The sequence below is a fragment of the Zootoca vivipara genome, chromosome 14 (genome assembly GCF_963506605.1).
Source record: "Zootoca vivipara chromosome 14, rZooViv1.1, whole genome shotgun sequence".
NCBI lineage: Eukaryota > Metazoa > Chordata > Lepidosauria > Squamata > Lacertidae > Zootoca > Zootoca vivipara.
Window position 1 is genome coordinate 19,890,676 of NC_083289.1, and position 22,313 is coordinate 19,912,988.

A 22,313-nucleotide genomic window follows, 5' to 3' on the forward strand; every position below is an offset into this window, starting at 1 on the left:
GGACTCTCCTTCCTTGGAGGCTGTTAAGCAGGTGTTGGATGGCCATTTGCCATGCATGATCTAGTTAAGATTCCTGCATTGTACAGGGTTGGACTAGATGACCCTCGGGGTCCCTTCCAACTCTACAATTCTATTATTCATAAGCCGCATGCCACCTGGCTACTAGCATGTGATCACTCTTCACTGTCTTGGAGCATTTGCTGCTATCCACATTTAAGAGCTGCTGGGATGGAACGAGAAATCAACAGTACAAAAACAGCTGAGTACCTTCTGGCACTTGTAAACATCTTCATAAACTGTAGGAACACAGGAAAGTGCTTTATACTGGCTCACATCATTGGATCCACCTAAAGATTTTTTTAAAAAGGTAAAGTGATCCACCTGCCAGCGTTTCCCAAACTTGAGTCTCCAGCTGTTTTTGGACTACAACTCCCATCATCCCTAGCTAGCAGAACCAGTGTCAGGGATGATGGGAACTGTGGTCCAAAAACAGTTGGAGACTCAAGTTTGGGAAACCCTGGCCTATGCTGACTGGAAGCAGCTGTCCAGGGTTACAGACCAGAAGACTTTCCCAGCCCGACTTGGAGAGGTCGTGCAAAGCAGATGCTCTACCACTGAGCAATGTCCCTTCCCCAACCACAGCAGGGGGTGAGGAACCTCAAGCCTGAGGGCCAAATGCAGTCATCTAGGCTTCTCTGTCTTGCCGCTAGCATTCTTACCAGGCTACATCCCTCTCGCCAGCCTGTTCTTCACCTTCTTCATGTAATCTTGGGCAATATGTCCATTCATAAATAAGCAGAAATTGCAGCTTTGCGTAACACCCAAAGACTTCTGAAATGAAGCTGCCTGCCATAGTTGATGCTTCATGCTAGATGAAGCACTCAAACACAATTTCCTCCCCTACAGATCCTGTAGGGGGCTAGTTTGAAATGTGTTGTTTTTGTTTCCGCTGGGTAACATGTTTGAATCTCAGATCAACTGCTCAGCAAGTCACCAAAAAAAAAAAAGCCTTATGTCATCACCGCTTGTGTTAATGGCTTAGGCGACAGGCAATTCAATCAGCTAAAATAAACAACTCCGTGCAATAGGGGCATAAATCAACACAGTCTTTATTGCTGAAATCTAACCATGAAATCCATCCACCTGGTGAAGGAAATGATACAGTACCCGCCCCCTCGGGTTTGCAAAGTGACTGGTCAACTAGATCAGGGATGAGCGCCATAGGTCCAAGGCTCAAATCCAGACCTTTTTACATGTCCCTTGAGGCTCCTCACAAGCCACACATCTTATTAGGTGCCCAACTCTGCTGTTCAGCAACACAAGGCACAGCCCAACCCAAGTGTAAGACGAGGCAAGCTCTAGGGTAGACAAAGCTCTGGAACCATACTAGCAAAGAACAAGCCGAAACTGAGCCCTTAAATAGTAGATGCAGCCTGATTGTTAGCACCACCTGTGCCGCATGTTGCCGCTTGACTTAAAGTGGCCCACTCTTCTCCAGTAATCTCCTACTGTGGTGGATTGTGGGGGGGGGGCTTCAGGATCTCCTGGATCTTCAAAAGTAGAGTCTTCTGAGCCAGAAGAAGGCAGTGCCACATCATCAGGCTGGGGGCATTCATCTGGTAGCAGAGCTTCTGGGGCTGGCCTTGCTCAGCCTTCCCCCACAAGGTTCCAAGTCTTTGTCTCCATTACTTGGTAAAAAGGAATCTGACTCCTGGTCCCTGAAACCAGGGAGTATATTATTTGTATAAGGGGATGCAAATAAATAACCCCCCCCCTCTCTCTCTCTGTGTGTGTGTGTGTGTCTTAGTTTTATGGCATTTCTGTGGGTGGAGCTACATGTTACAAGGTAATATAGTCAGAAACCCTGTGTGGATGTCATATTAGTGCAATAGGACATTTCTGGGAGAGAATCACTAAGCAAAAGGGGATGCTTAACTCTTCCTCCATGTACTGATTCTCCCCTACAAAGACCCTCACCACATCCTGGCTATGACACTGAAAGTAAACCCGAATGGAAGGAATTTGGGGGACGGTAGAGACTGGCTAGGGGGAATCAATAGGTGTGTAAGTGGTTGTGTATGGGACAGATTTAAGAACCTCCCTGTTATTTTTGCAAAAGTGCTTTTGAGGACATGTGTACTCTCACCTTGAGACACCCAGAAAGTGTGCGCTGCTGATCAAACCCAACTTATGGGGAAAGGAAGAAGCAAAACACATAAGAAATTTAGCTCAGGAAAGGAATGCATGGCTTCATCTTCCAGACAAGGGATGGAATATCTGGGGCTGGCAAATCCCAAAATACATGGCTACAAGGCTTCAGGCAGCACTTGAAGTTGCTCCTTCCTTCACCTCTTTCTACATAATTCCCTTTGTTGGAGTTGCTGTTCTGACACTGCTGGCTCCATTGAGTGTTTGTGCTATATTCAAACGCACGTAGCAGATCAAAGCCACGCAGAAGTCAAGGTAGCTCTGTTTGTGCCTGATTTAAAGTCACAGAAGAGAAAAGGAAATGTTAGGCAGGGCTGGGTATTCAGCACCAAGGACAGCCAACTCTTGCCACTAAATAAAGTAGGGATGGAGGAGAAATTCAGGTTGGATCCCGTTTTAATCTGATCCTACCTAAATTCACACTTCCTGAAACATTACCAAACTGAAGCACAGCTATCCTGAGAAATCTACAATTCAAAAACTAGTGCCTTGTTGAAGTCAACATGTTGGTATTTGTGGCTCAGTGGTAGGAACGTGGTTCAATTTGCATTTCCATACAAACATACCTAATTCACAGTTCCGGAAATGATACACAAACCAAGATGCAGCTACCCTTCAAAATTCACACTTCCCTGAATTTCCCAATGTACTTCTCCAAGCCAAAAAAAAGTGTACGAAAAAAGTATACGCATTAGAGGTCTGCAAAAATACAGATAACGGTTAAAATAATGTACAAAAAAGCATTATATTGAAACAAAGCACTTACAAAAAACATATGTTTTAGTAGAAATGTCCACTATAATGGTGATGAATTTTCAGGAGAACATTACAAGAAGAAAAAAAAAATGCAAGCTGATGCAGAAATGAACTCAAGAGTGGAAAATGAAAACAAAATGTAGAGAAACTGAAAGTTCACCCATCTTTAACACAAGGTATCATAATTGTTGGGGCTGGGCTCTTGGCAGCAGTCTGGAGTTTAGCTACGAGCACAATGCTTGGAACTGTGGGGTCATCCAGTAGTCTGAACCAAAGAGTACAGAGTAAATCATGGGGCAGGGTCAAGAAGCAAGTCACAAGTTAGGACTGAAGAGCACATCAGGATGGAAGGACAAATGAAGAGGCAGCAGTTGTCAGAGGCATGTCTGGGAGAAGGTCAATACTGAGGTTGGGGATTATGGGCATGACGCTCTTTCCCCATCAGTATACATCTGGGGAACACTCCTGTGTCAGTCCCAAGGCATTAAATTCATCCAGACCTCATTAATCACACAAAACTCATTCCACATATTTCCAAGTGAAATCAAATCTTGGAGTAAAGGGAATCTAAAGAAAGGGAAGACCAAGAAGAGAAATAGAACCAAATCCTTCTATTTTATTCAGTGGGATATTTGTCAATAAATATTTTATTTGATGTGAAGGAGAAGAAGAAAATGGTTAAAAAATAAAATGCTCTTCCAACACTGAAGTTGGGCGATGGATGGGAGAAAACAGGGGGTTTTTTGTATTCTCTTTGCACGTTATTAATGGGATATAACCATTCAAGTGACTTTTGATTTTTTTAAAATTGCAACAAAATAACACCAGCACCATACTACCAAAATGGTTTGCCACATATTAAATAGCTGTATGTTAGCCAAACATGAAATGTCCTTTGATGCATGAGAGATATTTTCCCATAGTTCTATGAATCAACTCCATTTTTTTGTCTGACACTATTAGAGAGCAATCCTAACAAGCACTAAAGGATAGGGTGGAAGTTGTCTTCCCCCAGTGGAAAGAAGTTCCACCAGAAGGACAGAAGCACTGCGCAACAGGCCCTTGGTATACGCAGGGAAAGCTCCAATTCAGTGTTCCCACTGAAGTACCCACAGAGGGAGAACCTCTCCACTGCCAGGAGACTAGGTACATAGTTGTACCCCTCCTTGCCATCCATCTCTTCTTTAAAGCGAGATTTGGTTCATCGGCACATGATGCTTGGGTAATGGCTGTGGAAACTCCACCAGCACCAATTCTCCTGGACCCACCTGTAATGCATTTCTCAATAACACCCAGGGTTCAAAACAAAGTTTAGCTGGGTCTTTCTCCAGCTTTTAAAACTACCCCTTCCGATTCTAGTTCCAAGGTCTTTGAGGGCTGTAGTTTTTTTCCTGGCGTTTGCAATGCCATGGGTTTTTATAGTATTCAGAGTGAATACACATTTCATTCAAAGTCCCACTGCATCCTAGAATTTGCAGAATCAGTCCAAACTAAGACCTTTGCAGTCAAAGACTGTCAGTTTATTCAACTGACCCACTGAGCGCTGACCTGGCACCAGCTATGAACCTCTCAGAGGACAAACCAGACAGACTGAAGACTTTGAGGAGCAGGCAGGTCCCCTTGAATCCAAAGCTGAGGATCTTGGGGCTCTCTTTGTGGATACCGTGAAGAGCCTCTGAAACTCTAAGAGGAGAAGGTGGAAAAGCCCCCACTCCAGTTTCCAACAGCCTTGGTGCCAAAAGCTTTGTGTGCAGCCTGAGGAACAATGATACAGTATGCATCTATGGACCCTGAGTTATCACAAAGCTCTACTTCGCCTTTTCATCTGCAGGTGTGTCAGTGGACCATTGTCTTGCTTCAGTAATGGACTGGATGAGAGTCAATAAACTGAAACTCAATCCAGCTAAGAGTACAGCACTGTTAGTGGTTTGTTCCCTAGACTGGATGGATGGGAGGTTGCCTGCCCTTGAAGGGGCTACACTCCCTCTGAAGGAGTAGTTATGCTGCTTGGGGGGTTACTCCTGGACCCACTGCTGTTGCTTAAGGCTCAGGGAGCTTAGTGGTGCTGAGTGCCTTCCATCAGCTTAATTCTGCCATCTATGTGCTCTGGTAACCTCTAGGTCAGATTAATGCAATCTGTTATACATGGGGCTGCCTATGAAGATGATTCAGAAACTTCAGCTAGTTCAGAATCAGTGACGTAGCATGGGCAGGCTGGAGGGGCCATGGCACTGTTTTGGGGGGGTTGCAAACAGAGACAGCTTCCTCACATGACGGCCCAACACTGCCAATTGCAGCTCCATCCATGGGTCAAACCTAAGCCGAGGGCAGAGAGAGGAAAGAGTGCGTGGCAACACTGCCACCCACGAAGGCAGCTTTCTTGCGCCCAGCCACAACTCCATTCCCAGGTCAAGCCTGACCCAGGGAAAAAGAGAGGCTCTTTATCACGAGTGTGCACTTCTTAGGGGTTTAGTCTTGTTTAAATGTATTTGTTGTTGGGTTTTGTGTGTTTAACTGTTTTTAAACATCTTGTGTGTAAATTGCCTTGAGAAAGTACTTCAGGAGGTGATTGATAAAATTAATTGCATTGATATCACTATTATTAATTGCCTGGGCTTTTCTGCATGGATCACGCAGAGCCTTCTAAATGGCTTGGCACATGCAAGTGGAGAATAGTGTAGGCTCCTCTGTCCTTTTGCCAAACCAAAGTGGCCCTCAACCCAGCATTTCTATTTTGGCCTCAGCAAAAGTAGGACAAATAAATGCAATGGAGCCTATTTAAAGGTGATGAAAGGGGGCTCTTGAGGCTCAATACAGACATATTAAGTAACAACTTTAATCCTCCAAGAAAAGTGCTCACAGCTGAAGAGGATCGTGTATCCTTCAAACTGTACATTGTGCATCTATGGAGGTTTTTCCAGAACAGGACATGCAGTTGACAAGTTCTCGTTCTCTGTTCCTCAAAATTGATATACGAAGGGTGGTTTCGTACATTACCGAATGTTGACGCAGGACAGATTCCCTGTTTGCATCTCCTCATGCACATAAAGGGATGTACAGCATGTATACAAGGTAGAGTAGACACTATGCCCTTGTGCAGTAATTTTTACACAGGTATCTGACCTCCACACATAAGGACCAAGGTGTGGAGTTTGCATTCTTTTCCAGCATGGGCACAACTTTCGCAAACAACCGCAAATGCCTCCAGCTCCTCAAAATTAGAAGTTTGCAGCAGTGTGCAAAGAAAGAAGGGGGGATTGCCGCATTACATGTGTGGCTGGTTGCCGTGCCCCATGCTTCATTGGTAATGTTTAAAATGCCCCCATGCTCCCCCCTAGAGATAAGCTTGAAACCAAGCCAAAGCATCTGCCATTGAGACTATCCTGATTTCAGGTCTCTTCCTCTGTTGTTTTTCTCTTCTGGCCCTTTCTGCACTATACATTTAAAGCAGTATTATACTGCTCTAAACAGGCATGGCTTTGTTTGTTAAGGGTGCTGAGAGTAACTGGGAGACCCCTATTGCCTTCACAAAACTACAGTTTCCAGAGTGGTTTAACAATCAATCCCTCTTCCCAGTAGTGGGGTGGGAAAACTGGGGGGGGGGTTACACCTGACTACCAATGTACCCCTTTGGTCCAAGTTAGCACCTGGGTAGACAAGTCTTAAAAGCCTGGGACACAAATTTTAATTGCCCTCTAGCGGCTATGGTGGCTCATTTACAGAAGTAATGTATTTAGAAGTCATGTATTTAGTATTCTCTGGAAGTGTATACTCTACTCTGACCAAACTAAGCCTCCTAGAGCAAAATATACACCAGGAGGCTTAGTTTGGTCAGAATCAAGTACACACTTCCAGAGTTAATGCTGAATACATTACTTCTGGTAAATGAGCCTCTAGAGGGCGGTGTAAATTTGGGTCCCAGGCTTTTTAGACTCATCTACCCATATACTTTCTGAAACCAAAGGAGAACATGGGTTGCCAGATGTGAAATATATTGGCGTTATTTTCAGCTCTCCTACCCCACGACAGGGTACTCTGAGAATTGTAGCTGTGTGAGCAGAAGAGAGGTCTCCTCCTAATACCCCCCAGCACCCTTTTGTTGTTGTTTAGTCGTTTAGTCGTGTCCGACTCTTCGTGGCCCCATGGACCAGAGCATGCCAGGCACTCCTGTCTTCCACTGCCTCCCGCAGTTTGGTCAAACTCATGTTCGTAGCTTCGAGAACACTGTCCAACCATCTCGTCCTCTGTCGTCCCCTTCTCCTAGTGCCCTCAATCTTTCCCAACATCAGGGTCTTTTCCAAGGATTCTTCTCTTCTCATGAGGTGGCCAAAGTATTGGAGCCTCAGCTTCACGATCTGTCCTTCCAGGGAGCACTCAGGGCTGATTTCCTTAAGAATGGATAGGTTTGATCTTCTTGCAGTCTATGGGACTCTCAAGAGTCTCCTCCAGCACCATAATTCAAAAGCATCAATTCTTCGGTGATCAGCCTTCTTTATGGTCCAGCTCTCACTTCCATACATCACTACTGGGAAAACCATAGCTTTAACTATACGGACCTTTGTCGGCAAGGTGATGTCTCTGCTTTTTAAGATGCTGTCTAGGTTTGTCATTGCTTTTCTCCCAAGAAGCAGGCGTCTCTTAATTTCGTGACTGCTGTCACCATCTGCAGTGATCAAGGAGCCCAAGAAAGTAAAATCGCTCACTGCCTCCATTTCTTCCCCTTCTATTTGCCAGGAGGTGATGGGACCAGTGGCCATGATCTTGGTTTTTTTTGATGTTGAGCTTCAGACCATATTTTGCGCTCTCCTCTTTCACCCTCATTAAAAGGTTCTTTAATTCCTCCTCGCTTTCTGCCATCAAGGTTGTGTCATCTGCATATCTGAGGTTGTTGATATTTCTTCCGGCAATCTTAATTCCGGCTTGGGATTCATCTAGTCCAGCCTTTCGCATGATGAATTCTGCATATAAGTTAAATAAGCAGGGAGACAATATACAACCTTGTCGTACTCCTTTCCCAATTTGTTCCATATCCAGTTCTAACTGTAGCTTCTTGTCCCACATAGAGATTTCTCAGGAGACAGATGAGGTGATCAGGCACTCCCATTTCTTTAAGAACTTCCCATAGTTTGCTGTGGTCGACGCAGTCAAAGGCTTTTGCATAGTCAATGAAGCAGAAGTAGACGTTTTTCTGGAACTCTCTAGCTTTCTCCATAATCCAGCGCATGTTTGCTATTTGGTCTCTGGTTCCTCTGCCCTTTTGAAATCCAGCTTGCACTTCTGGGAGTTCTCGGTCCACATACTGCCTATGCCTGCCTTGTAGAATTTTAAGCATAACCTTGCTAGCGTGTGAAATGAGCGCAATTGTGCGGTAGTTGGAGCATTCTTTGGCACTGCCCTTCTTTGGAATTGGGATGTAGACTGATCTTCTCCAATCCTCTGGCCATTGCTGAGTTTTCCAAACTTGCTGGCATATTGGGTGTAGCACCTTAACAGCATCATCTTTTAAAATTTTAAATAGTTCAGCTGGAATATCATCACTTCCACTGGCCTTGTTATTAGCAGTGCTTTCTAAGGCCCATTTGACTTCACTCTCCAAGATGTCTGGCTCAAGGTCAGCAACCACACTACCTGGGGTGTACGAGACCTCCATATCTTTCTGGTATAATTCCTCTGTGTATTCTTGCCACCTCTTCTTGATGTCTTCTGCTTCTGTTAGGTCCTTACCACTTTTGTCCTTGATTATGGTAATCTTTGTACGAAATGTTCCTTTCATATCTCCAATTTTCTTGAACAGATCTCTGGTTTTCCCCATTCTATTGTTTTCCTCTATTTCTTTGCATTGCTCATTTAAGAAGACCCTCTTGTGTCTCCTTGCTGTTTTTTGGAAATCTGCATTCAGTTTCCTGTATCTTTCCCTATCTCCCTTGCATTTTGCTTGCCTCCTCTCCTCCGCTATTTGTAAGGCCTCGTTGGATAGCCATTTTGCTTTCTTGCATTTCCTTTTCCTTGGGATGGTTTTCGTTGCTGCCTCCTGTATAATGTTACGAGCCTCCATCCATAGTTCTTCAGGCACTCTGTCCACCAAATCTAAATCCTTAAACCTGTTCCTCACTTCCACTGTGTATTCATAAGGGATTTGATTCAGATTGTATCTTACTGGCCCAGTGGTTTTTCCTACTTTCTTCAGTTTAAGCTGGAATTTTGCTATGAGAAGCTGATGATCTGAGTTACAGTCAGCTCCAGGTCTTGTTTTTGCTGACTGTATAGAGCTTCTCCATCTTTGGCTGCAGAGAATATAATCAATCTGATTTCGATGCTGCCCATTTGGTGATATCCATGTGTAGAGTCGTCTCTTGTGTTGTTGGAAGAGAGTGTTTGTGATGACCAGCTTGTTCTCTTGACAGAACTCTATTAGCCTTTGCCCTGCTTCATTTTGAACTCCAAGGCCAAACTTGCCAGTTGTTCCTTTTATCTCTTGATTCCCTACTTTAGCATTCCAATCCCCTGTAATGAGAAGAACATCCTTCTTTGGTGTCATTTCTAGAAGGTGTTGTAAGTCTTCATAGAATTGGTCAATTTCACTTTCTTCAGCACCGGTAGTTGGTGCATAAACTTGGATTACTGTGATGTTAAAAGGTCTGCCTTGGATTCGTATCGAGATCATTCTGTCATTTTTGAGATTGCATCCCATTACAGCTTTTGCCACTCTTTTGTTGACTATGAGGGCCACTCCATTTCTTCTACAGGATTCTTGCCCACAGTAGTAGATATGATAGTCACCCGAACTGAATTCGCCCATTCCCTTCCATTTTAGTTCACTGATGCCCAGGATGTCGATATTTATTCTTGTCATCTCATTTTTGACCACATCCTCCGCTCTTCCTCAGTAGCATGTTGGACGCCTTCCGACTTGAGGGGCTCATCTTCCAGCGTCATAACTTTTATATGCCTGTTGTCTTTGTCCATGGAGTTTTCTTGGCAGGGATACTGGAGTGGCTTGCCAGTTCCTTCTCCAGGTGGATCACGTTTAGTCAAAACTCTCCACTATGACCTGTCCATCTTGGGTGGCCCTGCATGGCATAGCTCATAGCTTCTCTGAGTTATTCAAGCCCCTTCGCCACGACAAGGCATTGATCCATGAAGGGATCCAGCACCCTTAACAAACGACAGTTCCCATGTTCTTTGGGGGAAGTCATGACTATTTAAAGCGGTAAGATACTCCTTTGAAGGGGCCTCTGTCAGTTTTTAGATTGTAACCACCTCAAGGGCAGAGACCTGGTCTCTTGTACTCAGTAAAGTGCCATGCCACCTGGTGGCATTTTGTGAAAAATAATTTATGTATTTTCTACATCGTATGCTACATCTCCTTGGTTGCCAACCCATAACCGATACAGTGCATTGCTATCTCATATCATCTCCTCATTTGAATTTTTGCTGATGTGGCATTAGATCTAGGAATTTAATAAAAGATAGGGAAGTATTGGATTAAATGACTCTTTGCTCTGATCTCTGTTTAGAAACTGAAAAGCATTTTCAGTGCAAAATATCCTGGGGTGGCCAAGGGCCTGATTGGAAGTTTCTGAGGGCCAGATGGGAGCCATAGGCTGCCATAAGCAGATTCCTAGTGTCCAGATCAAGGGGCAAGTCCACCCTTCAGGACTGGAATTAGGAAAGAACTTGCAACTGAAAGTAATCTCACTGCAACAGTGCAACGCTCTTTGGTCCATGACGGATAACTGCAAAAACTAGACTCGGTAGCATCAAATCTTGTGAGTCCCTTTTTGTAAACTTAATTGCTTTTCTCCTTTCTTCTCACTCTGGGGTGTGAAGGTTTTTAAAAGATGATTTTTTTTTAAAGCAAAACAGTGCCTCTATGCAAGCTCCCCTGACACCCCTTGAATTGCTTTATGCTGTTTCCCTCCCTTCCGTTACTAATGCATTTTTAATCACACAATTATTTTATTATGCGGTACTTGTCATAAAACACACTATTGTCTAACCTTAAAAGGAGTCTCATCAAATTAGACTACTGAGAGAATCAAAGAAATCTGAAAGAAAATCAAAACACCTGATACTTTGCAAGCAGCCTTTTCAACTTTTTTCCTCCCATTAATGTTTCTCGTGTTCTTTCAAAAACAAGAAACCCAATTTTCTCTCGGGGGTAACCTTTTATTTCATAATGGGCTTGCTCATAAGATACTTCACTTTAACATTTGTTCTCCTCATTCGGTTCTTTTTAGTTAATGCATGTTTGTGTCTTTATATAAACTCTCATTTGTTGAGGGCTGGTGTTTTTCTCCCGGCTGAAACTCTTTCATATGCCGTTAACCAGGTTCTTTAAAATGTGATTTGGGGGACTTTTTAATGATAACAATCTATGTGCAGGTCATTCCAAAGCAAAATCTTTATTAGCGTGGCTTTGAGCCAACAATTTTAAAGCTACGACTCCCTTAAACCTTGCTTGCAAATCATTTAAACTGTGTTCTACCTGAGAATCAAATCTGGGCTGATTTAGAGGAGAAAGGAAAGCTCCTAGGTGGGAGTTGGCAGAGTCCACCATTTTCTGTGTGAGACAAGGGTTAAGGGCTACCTTTGAGAGAGGACTCTGGGTTTTCTTTTCTCTTTTCCCCCTTTGTTTTTATTTAGATTAGTTTCTTTTGTCTTAATGTATTATGAAAAAGCTTTCATAAAGTCTTATGGGAGGTGGATGAAATCTGGGCACTGGGAGATTTCAGAAGGGGTTACAAAAAGGCTACAACAGGGGTGTCAAACTCAAATTCATCGGGGGCCGCATCAGCAGTTTGGTCACCCTCAAAGGGCCGGTGTGCCCATTGGCTCTCTCTCTCGGGGCCGCGGGCAGGTCGCACTTGTGGGCTCCCAGCCTATCATTGAATCATAGAGTTGGAAGAGACCACAAGGGCCATCCAGTCCAACCCCCTACCAAGCAGGAAATACCATCAAATCATTCTTGACATATGCCCATCAAGCCTCTGCTTAAAGACCTCCAAAGAAGGAGACTCCACCACACTCCTTGGTAGTAAATTTCACTGCCGAACAGCTCTTACTGTCAGGAGTTTGATGAAATAGCAATGTGCTGAGTTTTTGTTTTAATTTTAGTACAGCACTGGTTTCCAAGGGATAAACAAAACAATGAGTTTGGTCACGTCTAAGGTTTGAACTCATAATTCAATAAAAGGAGACCGATAAATTATCACATGCGAAGCTACAACAGAAACCGTAAGCACAGATAATTCTGTATCAGCACATAGTCAAACATACGTTGGTTTTTTTTCACTGCCAAAGCAAAGAGACACACCAGCTTTGCATGCCAATGTTAAATTCCATCCCTGCTGCTGCAAAAACCTCAATTCCAAGACCCCATGGCCCTGCCTGGATGTGTATCCTACTTTACAGTAAATAGTTCTCTGTTGGAAGGAGTCCTCTATTTGAAGTGCTGTCCTGCCCATACCTAGTTTAAACATAAAGAACCATAAGAAGGGAGAGCAGAGATTCTGAAGATTAACAATCAGCACTTGACCAGGCAGACTGAGCATATACACAAAATACCTGGTCACGGCTTTGCCCGCTATAGTGCCTGCCCTGAATTTGGCTGAGGAATTTGCCATCATTACAACCCTTTTTCAAGACATGTTCATATTGCTGTAATTAGGGGACTGGCTGCACAGATGCACCTGCTTTTTAACAGCACATTTATATAGGATTCTTCCTTATGCCTGATGGGACCTCAACAGCACAAGTACAGGCTAAGAAATATGCACAGGGAGCATATTGCTTTGCATTTAGCACTGGGAAGGGGGTGGATTCTGCCCGCAGTGCAGAAGAATGGGCTCCCAGCCTCCGGCCTCCGGCCTGCCCGCTGCTGTGAGGCACTTGGCCTCAGCGAGAGGCGGGCGCTGGAACTGAGCCGCTGAAGCAGCAAACACGCTGACTTTGGGGTGGGTGGCTGGCTTTGTTGATCGTAGCAAGGCAGCCTCGCTCCTCGGCTTGCTTGCTGGGTTTGCTCCCCACGTGCCCCTCCTGCCCGTCTCACTTAGATATGTACATTATACAGCGCCGGAGGGATCTTTGCACCGAATTTACCTCTGTGCCGCTGCCACCGGCATCTTGCTCCTTTTCCACGTCCAGCCGCTGTTCCCCTCACGCTGCTTCTAAGGCTCCGCTTCAACCCCCGCGCAAGCGCCGGAGCCGGAGCCAGAAAAAAACTTTCAGCCAATGGGCTGCCTCACTCCGAACACGGTTGTCCAATGGCGAGGCGAGCCCTGAGAGGCTGAGAGTAGCAACGCCAGTAGCCAATGGGGCCTCGAATTCAACTTTGTCCTGCCCTTTCCTCCGGAAGCGACACCCAGGCTGCCCATGTGACCGCGTGGGCGAACAGCCGCCCAGCGGCGGGCGGCGGGCGGCGGGCCACTTCACAAGGTCTGCCAGGCCGGATTAGGCCCGCGGGCCTTGACCTTGACACCCGTGGGCTACAAGATGTCCTTCACAATTTACTTCCATTACAAACCATCTGTCAGGGGGGTTCTTGCGGCTACTCTAGAGTAACGACGCTCCGCATGCTTGTCTTTCAGCAGTTTTTATTTAGTGCAGGCTATTCACAGTGAGCTGGGTATGTACAACATGTCTGCTCAGTCCGACACAGAATCCGCCCCTGGACCGCCCCTGGACCGCCTCCAGCATAAGAGTCTCGGGACAGCAAATCTCTTTCCCCTCCTTCTCCTGCGTAATTCTGGAACCGGAGGAAAAAAGGGTCTACGCTCCATGTTTTCCTTTTCCCCCCTTTCCCCCTCTCTCTCTTCCTCCCTCCTGTGTAGCAGGGGCTCTCCCATGCTGCCAGAGCCCTGGCCCTCTCTCCCCACTTCATGACTGGACTCCTGAGCTTCCTCGCTGCTATCGCTGCTTGGGGAGGATCTGCTTCTGATGAGGGGAGGAGGATCCCTATATTCTCTTCCCCTTACACCATCTGTTTTTGAAAAAAGGAATGCCAAACCATGGTGGCTAGTGCCCATTGAGCCCTTATGTGTTCTGTCTTGCTTGGGAAGCAATGCCCTCTTTGCATGCCAGATCGTACACCAGGTCCCATGAGATCTCATGGAACTGTCCAAGTTTCCGCAAGATCATGTGGGGCATCCCAGGTATTCTGAAGCCGACATGCAGAGAAGGCTTTGCTTTCCAACCAAAGCAGAGAGCTTAAAAGTTTTCCTTCCACAAAAGGAGCTTTTAAGCTCTCTGCCTTACTTGCATTTAACCCCCAGGACTTCAGCCAGGGGCTCTGCTGTGACAGACGAGGTCCATCTTTTCTCTCAGCTGTCACCTGGAGGCAGCCATTTTACCAGGGATAGGAAGCAGGGTGTCAGCTTTGCTGGGTGCCTAGCTCCATCAAGCACTTCCCACCTCTGAACCCACCCACTGGGTTCAGAGGATACAGGAACAACTATCTAGAAATTGGCGTCTGAGTTTTATCTTCCTCTTCTCTCCTTGTCCCCTGTTTTCCTTGTGTGTTGTTCATTTTATTGATTGGCTGATACGAATGTAAGCCTGCAGGTACTTGCAGGTGTCTTGATTTAATGTAAGCCGCTCTGGAAGCCTTTTTTGGCTGAACAGTGGGGTACAAATGCTCTAAATCAGGGGTCAGCAAACTTTTTCAGCAGAGGGCTGGTCCACTGTTCCTCAGACCTTGTGGGGGGCCGGACTATGTTTTTTTTGGGGGGAAATGAACAAATTCCTATGCCCCACAAATAACCCAGAGATGCATTTTAAATAAAAGCACACATTCTACTCATGTAGAAACATCAGGCAGGCCCTGCAAATAACCCAGAGGTGCATTTTAAATAAAAACACACATTCTACTCATGTAGAAACAGCAGGCAGGCCCCGCAAATAACCCAGAGATGCATTTTAAATAAAAGCACACATTCTACTCATGTAGAAACATCAGGCAGGCCCCACAAATAACCCAGAGATGCATTTTAAATAAAAGCACACATTCTACTCATGTAAAAACACGCTGACCATCCATGAGCCAGATTGAGAAGGCGATTGGGCCAGATCCGGCCCCGGGGCTTTAGTTTGTCTACCCATGCTCTAAATAAATAAAAAATATCATTGAAGTGGCACAAGTCAATTACACATAAGTTGCGATAGTACCAAATGTTATTTCAGTTTTAGACCATGGGCTTGGAAGTGGGAGCACCAGCTCCTGGGAGCCAAACTGTTTTGGGGCCCCTCAGTATCTTTTGGGAGGGGGCTGAGCACTGAGCCAAGTGCAGAGCCGAGCATGGCTCCAGTGGCCAGCTCCTTCCCCTCCTCCAGCTGCTGCAGAGGGAAAGGAGGGTAGAAGCATCCTCTTGCATCCTGACAGTGGCAACTCCAGGAGGAGGTGGAGGAGGAGCTGCCGGCCATTGAAGCTGCACACCTCTGCTTGGAAGACTGACATCACTGCTGCCAGAACTTCAGAAGTCAGTCCAGCCAGTCAGAAGCAGGAGCAAGGCTTGTGAGGGGTATGACCTGGGGGCCACATAGGGAGGTCAGGAGGGCCGCTTTCTTCTCTCCCCCCTCCCCCATCTGATGTTTCCCACCACTGCTAGAGCAGCAAGAAGCTGTATTCTAAAACTTCTGGAGGGTACCAAATTGGAGGAGGATGCTGTTGCCTCTTTGCTCATTTTCTAAAGTGCTGCGGACCAGAAAGCCCTCCTTTGTAGATCTCAATACCAACAGGGAATTTGGGGGGGGGGATTGAAAATATGATGAGAGCTTTTATGACGAGGCCATGAATTTTTCTTTGGGGATAACAAGAGAGAGGGCACTGCAATTTAAGATACCTCTCTCTTTTTCTCATTACGCTCCTTTTCCTGCTTATGCGTAAAATTAGAGAGCCTTACCCAGCAAAGTGGTGCTCCAGACACAATTCTGATAAGATGAGGGATCTATCTGACTTCAGCCATCCCCTCTGAAACATCCTTCTTTACTTCTTTTTTACCCAGGGAAAGAGTCACAGCGGCGGATGTGAAGTGGAAGCACATTTAGGAAATAGATTAGGAGCGAAGGGCGAGCGGAGCTTGTGCTGTACAAGATTGGGCCTGGCTGCATGCATCTCTTATTAACTCACTTGAACTTTGCCTCTCCCCTCTTAACTCCCCTGCTGCTTACCCACGTGGAATGCAGAGCGAACTACAATATCTAATTTCTTTCTCTGTCTCCCGTAGGGCCAGTCCATAGCATCACCAGAATAATGTCGCTGTTGAAGCTTGCGTGCGCATGTGTGGATGCAGGTGGATGCATCTGGGGGAGAGGGGATCCGGGCTTTTTTCCAGGGGGAACTCGATGTAACTCAGCTCCAGCACCTCTCAGGTGGGTGCCATTGCCATTCTAAGAGAAAGAAGGAGGCATACATGGTGAGTTCCGGCACCTCTTTTTCTAGAAAAATAGCATTGGAGGGGATGATGCATGCTTTAATGCTCTCACTGCAAATCCCAGGGTGTTTTGAAGAGAGGGGTCCTTGGGCAAATTTCCACAATTGGAAACCCTCCTCCCCAAGTCCTAATAGGCTCATTTCCTCTTCCTTGCAACTGTTCCTATAGCTCAGGGATGTCCAACTCCCAAGAGAGTGCAATCTACTCCCACTATAAAAAAAAACCTGGCAGTGATCTACCCATCGGATTGACCAAAGTTGTTGAGCTTTTTGCGGGGAGGAAGACCCAACCAGGATCGACCAGGGATGCCCCGTGATCAACCGGTAGATTGTGATTGACCAGTTGGACATGCCTGCTATAGCCCATCCTCTCCCATCTACACCTGGGCACAGCAAGTATTACAGTGGTACCTCGGTTTACAAACACAATTGGTTCCGGAAATCTGTACTTAACCTGAAGCATACGTAACCTGAAGTGAACTTTCCCATTGAAAGTAATGGAAAATGGATTAATCCATTCCAGACGGCCCGTGGAGTACTTAAACTGAAGCGTACTTAACCTGAAGCGAACTTTCCCATTGAAAGTAATGGAAAATGGATTAATCCATTCCAGACGGGTCCGCGGAGTACTTAACCTGAAAATACTCAAACCGAGGCGTACTTAAACCGAGGTATGACTGTATATTCGAAAGCAGAGGTTGCCAATGTCGTATTCATCCTGACCAATGGCCCTGGTATATGCATTTTTGTATACATTACTTGGCAGGACAGCTGCATTGCAAAATCTGATGAAATTTCAAAATGCGGCACTGTTCTGGCTCACGTATTGTTTTGGAAAGCTTGAATGGGATTCGGTTTCCTTTAAATGTGAACAGAATCTAATCTAAAACCCCACCCACACCCCTAGCAGTTACGGTACACATACGGCATACTGTATATCCCAAAGACTGTATATCCCAAAGCAGAGGTTGCCAATATCGTATTCATCCTGATCAATGGCCCTGGTATATGCATTTTTGTATACATTACTTGGCAGGACAGCTGCATTGCAAAATCTGATGAAATTTCAAAATACGGCACTGTTCTGGCTTACGTATTGTTTTGGAAAGCTTGAATGGGGTTCGGTTTCCTTTAAATGTGAACAGAACCTAATCTAAAACCCCACCCCACACCCCTAGCAGTTACACATACGGCATACACGCCACCTGCAATCTGGAATGCCCAGGAAAGTCTTTTCTACTGGAATCAACCCTTTGATTGTATAAACTGGTCCTGATCTTCATGTACACATATACATATCTGGCCCATTTGTTTCCAGAGTAGCAATTTATTCCTGGAAGGATGAAGCACACAGAAAAGCAGCTCCGCTCGCTCAGCTTCCAATGACTTCAGCCATTCAGCATTTTAATCGCAGGAGAAGGTCAAATGTACCAACCTTCCCTTCCCTGCTGGCGTCCTTCTGTCCATCTGTGCTGCAGACAGGTGGGTAGTTCAGATGCCAACACAGAAGCATCTGTTCTTCCCACTATTTCTCTACTGCCACCACTCCTGCTTCCAGGTAGATCAGTGCAAAGCAGAACAATTGCAACTTCATCTTTTGTAAGAGGCCATGGCTACCTGATGCTTCCAGCTGCAAGGGCTGTCAAAGGTGGCATTAAATATTCCTTCTTTTCAGCTATGACTTTGAATTCATTCATTTTAGCAGGTCTGAAGTATATCCAAACAGTCACTTAAATTACTATATAAATATGCACTTTTTTCCAATCATGTTTGGCATGTTCCTGCTTCTCTGCCCTTTCACTCCATGGCCACTATTTATCCTTTTCTGCAATTAGTTACAGGGATAATCCCAGCCAATCAGCAATTGTGTTATGGATGGAATGATGTCACAATGCCATTGCTTTTTTTCTGGGGGGGGGGGGGAACGCAGGGGTACGCATACCCCTAAACATTTTGTGAATCCAGGTTTGGCCTCATCGAGGGGCAGTATTTCAATATGAGTAGGAAAATGAGAGTACCTCTAAGCATTTTTTCAAGGGGGGGGGAGCACTGCACAATGCTACATAGAATTGCAAAACAAATCTAAAATGAAACATCCAACACAAAACAAACAAACGAAAACCCTGACAGCATCCCAAAACAAAGAAAACATATCTCAAGATTGGGGGGGGGGTATTTTCAGAACAGCCCAACATGTTTCGGCCAAGTGAAATTGAAAAAATGCCCTACAGAGATTTCTGCAAAATATATATTCCATACAGTTACAAATCAATGTGTAAAGGACACTGAATAACTTTTATTGCACAGGTCCTTAGACCACAGCAGCACAAAGCAAAATAATAAAACGGAAACCAGGAAACAGAATTTGCAAATAAAAATCGCTACTCAATGTTTGAGATTTGCAATTAGTAAAATTAGCAATCAGGATAAAATAAAAACATATTAATGTTAAAGCATAAAAAAATATTTATAAAATAACACACATTACTGATTTAGTTCAAACCATGATGAACAATGCAAAAGTAAACAAGGAAGAGTCTTTCAGATATAATAAACTATCAATAAGGGGGTGGGTATTTTTGTGATATTGAAGGATACTGAACATGTGCAGCAGCGATATAGATAGCAGATCTGTTCAAGCTGTTTTTCAATTTAACTGCGTAAGGCCTTTCAACAATTACCACTCACCCCTTCCAAGAGGTGGGCAGGGTTTGCGACCCAGCACGGGGTTTCCTGGGATCAGGGTGCCACCCACCTTGGCTTCAGGGTGGCCATTGCCCCGCCCCCATCCCAGCAGACCAATGGGCTGGGGGCGGGAGGCAGGGTGAGGGCTGGAAAAGGGGCTCTTCAGCCCAGGCTCACAACACATTGGGCTGTTTTGAATATAAAATCCACATTCCCACCCCAGCCCCAGCATCTTGAGACAGTGCCACATAGTGAATCAGATCTGGCAATGCTGCTATGGGATGACCTTACTGGGGGTGGGGGCACCTATAGGAATTGAAAGGGGGCCAGTCCTGGCATTCATCAGAGTGGAGTGACGTGCTTCAGGTAGGGAAATGGGGTAGATGAAGGCAGGAAATGGAAATAGTTAAACTATGCAATTCGCTCCCACGGGAGGCAGAGATGGCCACCGACTTAGATGGCTTTGAAAGAGTAGATGAATCCTTGGCATATAAAGCTACTAGCAACACTAGCTATGCCCTGTGTCCACAGCTGAAGGCAACAGTGCTTCCAAATGCCAGTTGCTGGAAACCATGAAGTGGGGAGTGCACTTATGTTCAGATCCTGCTAGCTGGGTAGGACTAGCTGGGCCCATTGGCCTGATTTAGGCAGCTGTTCTTATGTTCTTGTGTTTCCGGCTTTTGTGGGAGGCCAGCACTCTTGTGGGCCAGCACCGCAACTGAGAGCAAAGGCCGTGCTTCCTGGGTTAGTCACATGGGGACTGCCACTCAATCAGGGATCATACAGTAGGTGGGATGATGTCACAATCCTATTGGGCTGTGTGATGACACCCTTGAGCAAACTCAACAGCACGGGAGCCCAAGGGAGGTTAAAACAAATGAGCGTGTGTGTGCCAAAAGTATCTGAAAGGGAGCTATTTTACAACAGTGGGGTCTTAAAACACCCCACCTTTTTCAGCCCCAACTTACAAGCTAATGCCAACTTACAAGCTAATGAACTGCTGCATGTCAGCTATCAAATACAGACAATATTTGGAAATCAAATATCATCAGACGTCTAATATCAGTTACTGGCAAGTTTTTAGGTAGCGAGGTCCGTGTACCCTGAAAAGGGGGTGGGGTTAAAAACTGTAATAGATAAATAAAATATTTGGCATCAAAATTCACAGAGCATAATTTTTCAAGAGCAACTGCGTGACCCAACTATGCCTGGAAGCACACAGACTCCCCATTCCCTTTTCTAGCAAATACACCCCTCTCCGGCATGCAGGATGGTGTTTTTGGTCCCATTAGCCCATTCCAGAGCCCACCAGAAAGCCTCACTGTGGACAGGTGCGCATAGCCTCTCCATGAGGCAAGCTCTTCCGATGAGGGAAGCGGAGAATTCTTTTGTCTCCTAGCTGAACATGATGAGAATGCAGCCTGGGGGCGTGGAACCTGGCAAGCACCCTGGCTCTCAGACTGGCCTTTTAGCAGGGCCAAGCTCAAATTAGTTTGCTTGCAGCCAAGGGGAAACTACTTATTTGGTTTCTATCCCACCCTTCATTCTGTAGGAGAAAATGTATGTGCAGGGAGAGAGGGAAGATAGTGGGTAAGGACCATAACTCATGGGCTTTGCATGCAGAAGATCTCAGGCTTAATCCCCGGGTATTCCTGAGAAAAAATGCAACTTGCATGCAAATCTGTCTCCCCTTTCTTGGTGATGCCTAAGTGGCCACCTTAATTATCTGGCTGCTTATTGGGTTGAGCTTTGTTCTTTGTTACAGAGAACGTAAATACCTTATTGGTCTGCAGATGGGCCACACTTTCCTCCCAGATCTGGCTTGTATAAAACCTGAGAGCGCGGTCATCATGCTGCTATAGGTAGAGCTGAAATTTAAGCTAAGACCTTGGGAACCCCACAGAACTTCAGTAAACTTCAGTAGTTTCTGTAAAAGGATATTTTACACCCTTCTCAACAGGTGGTGCTGGTTGCCCAGTGAATTGTTCACTATGAGACAAGGCAAGAGGTAGCGTGTAATTTTTTAGATTGTAAAAAACACTGGATGGTGCCAGAGATTTACAGTATTTTTTCCCCTTTCAAGGAGATCTTATTTTAGGGGTGGCTTATATTTGGACCAATGAAGTATATTCTGCTGCCACCAAGCACCTGTCACTCTGTGATCTATTGGGTTGAGGGAGCCCTTGCCTCTCTAAACCAATTCGTCCAGCTGTGATTGAGCTGGGTGCTCTTTGACTCCATTCAGAATCCCTGCTTTGATGTGGAGTCCTTTGAAGTCTTCTGGGTTGCCAAATTCCACACGGAGCTTGAAGATTAAAGTCACTGTGTTTAGCTTGTGATCAAGCAGTGATGAATTGTCATTTGGTTTTCTGGCAGTGGCACCCACTGAATCCATGGGAAGCTTATTCGTGTTGCTGCTCCTTTAAGGGGCACAGGTGAACAACAGAATCAAGTGGTAAAGCTTTTTCCGGGACTGTACCATTTTTCAGTTTGACTGGCGTATAAACACCTCCTCTCCGTATCTCCCAAAATTTTAATGTATCAATAGGGTATGTCTGTGACCTGGATTCAAGAACTAAGGATTTACCATCTCTAAAGAATGGTCACATTGGCCAGGTAATGCAATCAGTGACCAGTATCAGCAGGGCCAGATTTAGATAAAAAAAGGCCACTTATAAGGCCCCTCCCCACCCCCACCCTCATAACTAGAAGAAAATGGAAGAGTGTTATAAACAAAATTGAGTGAAGCCAAGGATGATGGGTATTTAAAATTCTACAATTCACAATTTCTCCTCTAAAGGTCATAAGATATTATTGTTAAATACCGTGGTGATTTTTAAAAAATGCATAAAATTAACACTGAAAAACTTTTGCAAGAACTGAACTTTGTAAACCTTTTGTGGCCTGGGCAGGCCTGGAACTACTTCCCATGTCTTGTTCCTCCCTAAGGAATCAAGTTCAGCCTTCATGGCATTTAACCATGGCTCAGCATCCTCTGAGGTTAAACTTTGGACGTCTTGGAAGCTTGAAGGTTCCCAAACCTTCTCTGAGTAACTAACAACAGCTGTATCTGCTATGACTGTTTTAGCAAACTTCTCCTCTTTAGGAGAATGGTGGGCAGGCCGACGCCCTGGGCAGGCCATCCCATCGGCCTGCCCACCATTCTCCTAAAGAGGAGAAGTTTGCTAAAACAGTCATAGCAGATACAGCTGTTGTTAGTTACTCAGAGAATTTA

The 22,313-nt window shown here is 45.3% G+C and overlaps 1 protein-coding gene across 1 annotated transcript in view; it reads right to left on the reverse strand.

Moving 5' to 3' along the window:
- Positions 1–22,313, reverse strand: part of AGBL1 (AGBL carboxypeptidase 1) — a 145,133-nt gene that overhangs the window by 118,939 nt on the left and 3,881 nt on the right. The gene's annotated exons all lie outside the window — the stretch shown is intronic.